We start from the raw sequence: 7,150 nt of genomic DNA, 5'->3' as shown, positions 1-7,150 counted from the left end.
TCCCTCTACAGCAAATTCCTGTGGGGGAATATAGGTACCAAAGCCACCTGATGAATAAATCATCCAGCCCGGAGGAGCCCAGGCGAGAATGCAGCCCTGATCCCTGACTGTTTCAAAATTGGGAAAGAGAGAAAAAAAAAAAATTCAGTCTCTGAACACCACATTGGGGGAAGTTTCCACTTGCCCTGAGTTTCAACCCCCTTCGGGGACTGTCGGAAGCACGCAGCTGAGCGCTGCCAGCACCCAGCACACAGAGTAGTATGGGCTTGTCCGAAGCTGGGAACAAACTCTGGTGGGTTGGTCTTGTCTTTCAAAAGTGGTCCTGCTAGCTTGGGAAATGCATGCCAAGAAAACAAGTGATAGACGTACAGTTTGAAAGCCACAGCAGTCTAACCTGGCCGATGCAGGATGGATGGGATAGTCAGTCAGAGAACATGGGTTTGGGGTCTGGCCTTGGGTTCAGATCACAACTCTACCACCCACTGATTGGGAACTCTGGGTGGGTTGTTTGTCCTTTCTTTGCCTTGGTTTTCTCATCTGTAAAAATGGGGATCATAATTCTCACCTTACACACTTGTTGTTGGGCTTAAGAGGGACGAGGGCTGTAAAATGCCAAGGACAGAGGACATAGTAGGTGCACTGTCATGTTACTTCATTTTCCCAGAGGGAGGGGGACCCCGAGCCAGGAGGGCCAGGGCCAAGTGGAGGATAGCCACCCACATAAGGGGATCCCCTTCCATATTGCAAACACAGTATCCAGGGCCCGTGGCCATAAGGTACCTGCTGATTCTAATTCACTCGCATACTCTTAGGAGCATGCGTTTTCTTGCAGAGGCCTTTGAGATTCATAGCACATGTTTCAAACATGCCTCCTGTACACTGAGCACAGCGCTCAGGGCTTCTCTTCAAAAATTAATTCATCCAATAAATATTTACTGAGAGCTGACTGCTTGTCAGGCCAGGATCTGGGATGAGCAAGACAGGCCTGGGGCCCACCCTGGGGAAGCCGGGCCATCTGGCTGGGGAGACAAACCAGGCACGGGGGCGTGGTGTGGGTTCTGCTGGTGAGCCCCTTGATTATGGGTAAAAGCAGAGATGGTGTGACGTGAACAGGCTATTTGTTGAAAAGAAGGAAAGGAAACACACTGAAGGAGCACCCACAATACTCCAGAGATGAAGCACCTCATGGGTCCTGGGCTCTCAGATCTGCCAGTGGAAGCGAGGGCTCCCTCCGTATAGGCAAGGCTGCTGGACTCTGGGAGGCCAGGTGCCCCTCACACGGGGACCGCTGGAAGAGCCAGGATTTGAACACTGGCTTTCCTTGACACCCAAGCTAGCGTTCCTTCCGCTGTGTCACAAGGAATTAATACAGTATGTCCCCATCCCCTGATGATTTCAGACCATCTGCAGATGGTCCAGCTGTGGGGGGAGTTTAGGATCAGACTTCAGGGGGCCTGGAGTGCTGAAGTAGCCCATCCAGTCTTGGTTTTTTTTTTGTTTTTTGTTTTTTTTTTTCTTTTTGCGGTATGTGGGCCTCTCACTGTTGTGGCCTCTCCCGTTGCGGAGCACAGGCTCCGGATGCGCAGGCCCAGCGGCCATGGCTCACGGGCCCAGCCGCTCCGCGGCATATGGGATCCTCCCAGACCGGGGCACGAACCAGTATCCCCTGCATCGGCAGGCGGACTCTTAACCATTGCGCCACCAGGGAGGCCCCAGTCTTGGTTTTTTGAGCAGAGCAAATGATAAGTTAGGAGCTGTATTTGAGAGAGAGAAGCTCTGACTGGGGGACAACAACCCCAGAAAGAATATAATGTCAGCTCTCATTGCTGAGCCCTGGGCTCACCCCAGCCCTACCGTTATCAAGCTGTGCTAGAGATCAGAGAAGTGCAGCCATCCGCCCAAAGTCCCATGGCTGGTGAGGAGGATTTGAACCCACAGCCCGCGCTCCTAACCACTGCCTCGCTCTTCTGGGTGAGAGGTCAGCAACTAGAGAAAAAGCTGTGGGAAAGGAGAGGCCGGCGGTCTATGGAAGACTTGCAGAGAAATCTCTGGAGCTCTGTGCCTCTCCAAGCCCTGCTCCAGCCCAGTGTCTCTGTCCCATGACAGGCTTCACCTTTTCTTATGCTGCGTCCCCTCCTAGAACACCCGGCCCCTTCTCACGGTCTCTTGCAAGTTGACCTATCTGTCCCAAAGTTCACTCCCTCTCCTGACCTCCCACTGCTCTGGGTGCCTCTGACCCCCAACCCTACACTGGAAGCCAAGATCAGAATCTGGACCTGTCACCTCTTGGCTGTGCAACCAGGGCTAGTCTCTGCCTCAGTTTCCTTGTCTGTCATAAGGATGTCACAGATCTACTTCACCCAAGCTCTGTAAGAACTAAATCAAAGGCAACAAGGAATATGCCGGTGCCCTAAAAGGGAAAGAGTGATGTTTCTTGGTGACAAGAGACTCCTCATTAATTTTGCCACATTGTCCCACCAGCTTGTGGTATTTGAACCGAGGTTATTTTTGCCTCTTGTCTGTTCCGCTGGGGCAGACTCCACACGGGACCAGTCACAGTGAGGCTTCTGCTCTGGGTGTCTTGCTAGGGAAAGACCCTGGGAACCAGAGGAGCCAGCGTGGACAAGGGGCCTAGCTGCCTGGGCCTCCCCACCCCTGCCAGTCCTTTCCTGAGTCTGCCTTGGCCCTCTGGCTTCCCAGGCAGCTGCAGGCCTACACAATTCACCTCCTTCCCGTGTAACCCATTTCAGGATTAGCCAGCCAGGAGGTCATAAAATGCAAAGAGGAAGTGGGAGCATCCCACAATTGTAGGAACCCGGACTCCAAGGGAAGTAACCTGTCTGTTGGTCTGTCTGCCTCTGGGGAAGTGGGCTGTAAATCCAAGTCTTAAGGGCTGGTGAAAGGATACGAGCTATTTATAAAGAAGTCTGGGGCTTTTGAACTCTTTAAAGAGGCAATAACCTGAGAGGTAATTGGGGTTTGGTAGCGAGGGCTCAGATGCTTCAGCAAACAAAGCTGCCAGCGCCCAGCTGGGAGAGTGAGGTGGGGAGTGGGTGCTGGGAAGAGAAGGCCCCGCCTGGCCCCCTATTCTCCTTTGCGTCCCTGACCACGTGCTGCTCACTGAGCACACACAGGTTAACTCGCGACTAGGGACTCTTCGCTTCCTGTGAAGAGTATGGGAGGCCGATCTGTGAGCTATCATAGGTGTTCCTCCAGGTTTGCATCAAATGCTATTTCTTCCACATTGAATATTCTCCCCTCTGGTCCCTAAATGTCACTACATCCGAGAGTCCTTCCCTGACCATGCTGGCATCTATCGTCACATTAGTTGGTTTTATTTTCTTCAAGGAACTTTCAGCCATCTGTGAGCTGGGCCTTATGCCCAAGCCCTTTCCAGATCCTTAGCACCAGTGCCCTGCTTGGCACATGGAAGGCACTCCCTAAATATCTGTTGCATGAATGAATAAATTAACATAAGAATCACACAGGGGGCTTCCCTGGTGGCGCAGTGGTTGAGAGTCCGCCTGCTGATGCAGGGGACACGGGTTCATGCCCCGGTCTGGGAAGAGCCCACATGCCGCGGAGTGGCTGGGCCCGTGAGCCACGGCCGCTGGGCCTGCACATCCGGGGCCTGTGCTCCGCAACGGGAGAGGCCGCAGCAGTGAGAGGCCCGCGTACCGCAAAAAAGAAAAAAAGAAAAAAAAAAAAAAAGAATCACACAGAAGAGGGGACCCTGACTCTGCTGTGGGAGCCGGGAGGTAAGACTGGGCCCTGAAAGGCTTCATAGAGAAGGTGGCATGCAAGTGTACCCTGCGGGAATAGCAGCCCCTAGGAGTGTGGGCCAGGGGACTCAGTATGTTTCAGTGCCTGGTGTGTTTCAGCGAGCAGGAGCAATGCTGGGCTGCCAGAGTACAGACGCAGGAGGTGAGGCTGGAAAGGAGGGTTGCAAGTAGGTTATAAAGGCTCTGGAAGCTGAACTACAAATAACTTTGATTGGAAAACACTACATTTCACCAGGTGTTTTCAGGGAGGATGGGAGGGATGAAGAGTTAGAACACAGGGGACTTTTAGGGAAGTGAAACTGTCCTGTGTGATACTGTAATAGTGGCTACATGTCATTATACATTTGTCCAAACCCACAGGATGTATAACAAACACAGAGTGAACCCTAATATAAATTATGAACTTTTTAGTTAATAATCGTGTATCAATATTGGCTCATCAATTGTAAAAATGTACTACATTAATATAAAGTGTTAATAAAAGGAAAAATTGAAGGAGGAAGGGGTAACGTGTGAACTCTGTAGTTTCTGCTCATTTTTCTGTATACCTAAAACTGCTTTAAAAAATAAAGTCTTTTAAGTGTAAAAAAGAATACAACAGACAAAGTGTCCACCCATTGTGATAGAACAAATCAGCCATAAAAATTCTGTACTGGTTTAGAACAATCTCCAACAGAAAGGTAAGTGCTAACCAGTGAGGATGGCATGACCCCACTTTTGTGACTCCTCAGGGCTGGATTATGGCTGGACGTCTGGGATGATACCCAAGGCACTGTGGCAACCTCACCTCTGGGAGGGGATGCATGGAGACTTTTCAGTATACACCCTTTGGCATTTTTAAATTTTTGGACCACGTGCAAGTAATACCTTTCCGAAAAAGACATAAACTTTAAAATTTATCTGTAAACTTAAAAACTTTTCTCCTTCAGGTCTAGCTTATATAAGCACAGTGGAAAAGAAAAATCCTGTGCACAGTTCCTATCTTCCAGGAGTTGATGGTTGCCCAGCATCTCTGCCTAACACTCTTTACACTTGTGATGATGAGTTATTCTTAAATATTTGCTATGATTTGTCTTCCCTGTTAAAGTGTCAACTCCTTGAAGCCATGGGTATTGTCTGTAACATGTATTGCTATATCTCTGGTGCCCACTAAAAAGATCTTTTAATACTATGTTGACATACTGACAGCTTAAATTCAGCCTCTTCCGTGAAGCTTGCCTGACTGCACCATGGAAATCTCTCCTAAATTTCCATGTCTTCCTAGTTTTCTTTCTTTGATTTATTCAACAAATGCCTATTGTGCGCCTACCCTGTCAGACACTTCACTCTCACAGTACAATCTTTCCCTCATGTTTCTTTCCCTCTCCATGTAACCGCTATGTGCAGGGACTGTATACTATCTTTGTTATCTCCTTGTACAATCTAGAACATTACTGTGCACATAGTACATGCCCAGTGAGTGAATTCACTCAATTCGTGTTCTAACCAAGTGAGTTAATATAAATAACCAACATGGGAGCAGCCATTGATTTTTCACTTAATCCTCACAGCAAGCCATCAGAATCAGCACCATTTTGCAAATGAGGAAACTGAGGCTAGAGGCATGCAATGATTTGCTCAGGGTTCCACAACCAGTAGAAAGCGGAGGCCCAGATTGGCTTACCTTTGGGAACCGGTATAATGGAGGGGAGGAACCATGTCACCTTCCTGTATGGGAGTCAGACCACATTTCTGAGATGGCCTTGAGGTCACACAGTGGGAAATGGCTCTGCTAGTCTCACAGGCAACAGTCTGACTGTAGGTGGTGGAAGGGATGGATTTTAAAGGGGTCGTTTTAATAACAATGGTCACTGAATGACAGTGGTTCAGTCTAAGCACCAGAGAAGAGCACCATCAACTGTACCACACAGGTGGGTGCCACAGGGCATCAAAGGTGGGCTGTCAGTGCCCAAGCGGCAGCGTTCCCACTGGAGGGGCAGCAGAGAGGGGGACAGGGAGGAAGGGGAGCGGGAGAGCCAGGAAGGACCAAGCCAAGGCCCCCTAGCATTCAAGTGATAATACCACCAGATAATCCAGAACCCATCCTGACCTGGTCAGAGAAGGGGCAGGAGTGGACAGGGCTACAGTCAGAGCAGCAGGACTCCATGAGTCAGGGTCATGGAACCCCTCACAGTCTGGTCAGGAGCAGCAGCACAGAGGGTGGTGGAGGAAAACGCCCCAGAGGAATACGAGCAAGGCATGGGCTTGGCGGTTAGGACCATGGAATAAAGCTAAATCCCTCACCCCAGCATCTAATAACATGAAAACCAGTTACAAAAAAGCCAACAAACAGTAATTCACCAAGAACATCCAGAAAGCCTCTATGGTGTGCAGGTCTGCTTGCTGAGTAACACGGGGGATTCTTGGTCTCCACGTGCGAGTACTGCATGAAGCACCAAGCATCTTTCATCCCAGGCTACCCAACAGCCTGATGAGCAAGATGCTGTCCCCATTTATAGATGAGGAAACAGGCTGTCACCCGGGTCCCACACGTGCAAAGTTGCAGAGCGCTGTTCCAACAGCTCCATCTCACCCCAACCACTGGCCTCAGACTCCTAGACTCTACAAGGCACTCCCTGGCCAGATGCCGTGCCACTCACCATGTGTTAGCTCACTGAATCCTTGCAGCCACCCAGTGCCTAGTGCTGTTATCAGGACCAGAACCAGGGTAAGCTGAGTGCCTTTATCTTAACTAAAACCAGGATCAGTGTTACTGATTTTTTCTTTTGCCTTAGGCTCCAATATGGCTCTGTGTGGTCCTTCTTTGTTTACATTTTTGACAATGTGTTCATCATGGATTTTTAGCATTGATTTTGACTCTTGAAAAGTATTGCATGAAATTATTATTTGTCTTTTCTTTTTTTTTTTTTTTTTTTTTGGCAGCACACAGGCCTCTCACTGCTGTGGCCTCTCCCGTTGCGGAGCACAGGCTCTGGACACGCAGGCTCAGCGGCCATGGCTCACGGGCCCAGCCGCTCCGTGGCATGTGGGATCTTCCCGGACCGGGGCACGAACCCATGTCCCCTGCATCGGCAGGCGGACTCTCAACCACTGCGCCACCAGGGAAGCTCTGATCTCTGAACTTTTGGCAGGGATGGGGTAGAGGAGGTGGGGTACCTCTTAAATTCTGTTCTCAGGTCTAGTGCCTCACCCACCTCACCTTGGTCCTGGCCCTGAATTATACCCACTTTCCAGATGAGGAAACTGGTACATGGGGGAGGGGTTATTTGTCTTGATTACAGAGCTAGGAAGTAAGTCCTAGAGCAGAAATTAGAATCCAGGGAGTGCACTGCCTTCAGCTACCACACTCACTTCTCAGGGATCTGTGT

This window comes from Mesoplodon densirostris, chromosome 3 (genome assembly GCF_025265405.1).
Source record: "Mesoplodon densirostris isolate mMesDen1 chromosome 3, mMesDen1 primary haplotype, whole genome shotgun sequence".
Taxonomy (NCBI): Eukaryota; Metazoa; Chordata; class Mammalia; order Artiodactyla; family Ziphiidae; genus Mesoplodon; species Mesoplodon densirostris.
The sequence above is the reverse complement of the archived record's forward strand: the minus strand, read 5'-3'. Positions refer to the sequence as shown.